Source organism: Notolepis coatsorum (genome assembly GCF_963971535.1).
Source record: "Notolepis coatsorum genome assembly, chromosome: 17".
NCBI classification, from domain to species: Eukaryota; Metazoa; Chordata; class Actinopteri; order Aulopiformes; family Paralepididae; genus Notolepis; species Notolepis coatsorum.
Window position 1 is genome coordinate 21,002,989 of NC_140181.1, and position 3,290 is coordinate 21,006,278.

Sequence of the window (3,290 nt, forward strand, 5' to 3'; positions counted from 1 at the left end):
GCGTGCCCTCCTGTCTCCGGAGGTCTCGTAGTGGTGACCGGAGTGCCGGACGTCCCGCGATGATGTCGGGGAGTTCGCGACCCTCTCTGCGCCGCCCCCTATCTCCCTGTCTCCGGCTGTCCCTGAGCAATGACCGGAGTGTTGAATGTCCCGTGATTAAGACGGGGAGGACGCGACCCTCTTTGCGCCGCCCCTGTGCCTCAAATAGATTCGCTATCAGCTCTATCTTCAATCTTTCAAAATGTTCAGTTGCTATCGCTATCAGCTCTATCTTTAATCTTTCAAAATGTTCAGTTGCTATTGCATGCACTCATCTGTGTTTCACTACACACTTGAGTGCATGCTTACCAACTGTTAGTCTGCAACACTACTATCACCGACATCTAAGAAGGGAGATCCCCCCTTGAATGGCCCTTCTAAGGTTTCTCTCCTCCACACTGCCTGTGGAGCATTTTTCCCTATTGTTAGGGTTTAGTGAGTTTTTTCTTACCTTCGCGTGGGGTATGTCTGGGAGTGCTTGCATTCTTTCATTTATTTGCATTTATTTTAAATTTGTTGGACCTTATGGTGTTCTTGTTCTGTTCTTGACTTATTGTTATGTTTTCTTCTTGACTTGTTTAAAGAAGACCTGTACGGCCCATGGGGACATTAACGTGTGTTGTCGGGCCTTTTGATTTGATTTAGTCCGTTGCGCCACCCAGCCGCCTGTGAGTTTTATTATTAAAGCAATACGCCAACATTATGAGAAATGCACTTTAGCGTCTTCCCCAGAGTCAGACAGGAAGATAGATACAAATATCCTCTCTCTGCATTCAGTAGAAAGCTATCCGGCTGCAAGCTAGCCTAGCTTAGCACAAATGAATGGAAGCGAATATGAATCAGATAGCCTGGCTAAGGGCGCCCAAGTGGCGAATGTCTCCCCCCCGCTATGTCTCCCGTTCTTCCTCTCTCTCTCTCTCTCTCTCTACCGGACTGCCCGGTAGTAAAAAGCAATAAATGCTAAAAAGAAATCGTAAAAAAAAAAAGATAGCCTGGCTAAAAACTCTGGGAGAGGTGTTTTTAGCCAACAGCTACACTGTAAAAAATGAAAAAGCTGGCATCAATGGTTGCCAAATACTTACTGTCAAATTACAGTTAAATCAAATACATTTCCAGTTTACAACCTTTATTTAATGGTTGGACCTTCTGTGTTTGTGTTTTTTTCGTTTACTGACATAAACAAAAACAAAAATGTACATCATTTATATATATGTAACGGAGGTACCGCAGTCTATCCACAGTCACGAGGGACAGTATGTGAAGTGGCTGTGGACGTTAAGCGGTACTGCAAGTAAACTCACTCCCCAGAGGCATCCAGACCCAGTAGCAAGAGGTCTGTGATGTCGCCCCCGGTGCGGGAGACCAGGGTTCAACTCCCACTCAGGGCAATCCCTTAACAGGGGTCGAATCGAAATACACAACGCAGTAAGATCACACCGGCTACACGTGGTGCCGATAGACCCGGATGCCCTGGGTGGAGTGAGTTTAGGGGGGTGAGTGTAACGGAGGTACCGCAGTCTATCCACAGTCACGGGTAGTGACGTGGCTGTGGACGTTAAGCGGTACTGCAAGTAAACTCACTCCCCAGAGGCATCCAGACCCAGTAGCAAGAGGTGAATTCACCTCTTGGTACAGTGGTCTGTGATGTCGCCCCCGGTGCGGGAGACCGGGGTTCAACTCCCACTCAGGGCGATCCCTTAACAGGGGTCAAATCGAAATACACAACGCAGTAAGATCACACTGGCTACATATATATATTTTTTTTACTTAGATAACTATAGATAACAAATGATTGATTAATTCATTCAGCATTTATCAATTAATCTTTTTTTTATCCACTTTTTTATCCCGCTGACTCTGCCAATTGAGCCAGTATGACGGCCGGCCAAGCCGGAGGCAACGCTGACAGCCGGATTCGATACCGGTGTCTCTTGCGTTGGTGACAAGCGCTTAGACCGCTGCGCCACCCAGCCGCCATTTATCAATTAATCTTTTACTGAGCTTGAGTATTTCAGTGGATCAACAATCAGTAATCGGTAATGGGAATTGGATTTTGAATGAAACTGACCGCTCAGGCTCTATACAATCAGTATGAACTACGAAGAACAAACATTTGTGTCTGGAGTCACATTCCTCTCGATGTCAATATGACCTTTAAGAGACCCTTTTACCTCGAAGAAGAGCCCTATTCAGCCATAATCTAACACATACTCTAGACATCTTTGAAAGGAATGTGGAAAGGAGCATTTTGCTTGAAAATATGTTGACGGTAGAATTTATAATGCAGTCAAACAGCGACCTACAGTATATATATATAGGCAGAAGAGTCCTTGGTCTTGTGCATTGTTTGTATTTTTTTTGTTTTGGCCTGAAGTGTGTGGGTTGGAGTTAAGCAATTCAACAAGCATTTGTCCAGACCTGTCTTAGTATAGAGCCTGAGGTGTGGGCAGCAGTAGCAACCCCACCCGCCCTGACCCCACTCAACTCCAACCCTCACATCAAACAAAAACTAAATAAATGTAAATAAAGTGCACTATACCCAGCAGGGCTCTTTTGTATAGAGTTTCATTTATCAGTGTAGCACCAATACACTTCACAAGCTCCCCCTTATAGCCAAGCAAGCAAGGCATTGAGCAAGGCATTGAGCAAGGCAATTTGACAGTGGAGCCGATTAGAGCATGCTGTTCCACATTCCTATATATGTTCAGTGATTGCCTCACATATTGACCTATTTACAGTCCCAAATTAAATATGGTCAAGTTATCAACAGTCCAATTGACATATCTGATCAATACTGTAATTGAGCGACAATCGATCGTGGCCCACATGGTGCAACGGTTTTGCAATCTATCATTATTCTTGTTATCTCTGTTGCCTTTGTTTATCGGCCCTGCAGGTATAATGTGTCCAAAATGGACACACACACACACACGCACGCACACACACACACACACACACACACACACACACACACACACACACACACACACACACACACACACACACACACACACACACACACACACACACACACACACACACACACACACACACACACACCTACACACCTACACACACACACACACACACACACACACACACACACACACACACACACACACACACACACACACACACACACACACACACACACACACACACACACACACACTCCCACGTGACGTCACTACCCTGAGGTACGCGCTGCGCCGGTGCTCTCCTCCTATTTCTGCACACCTGTCAGAGAGAAA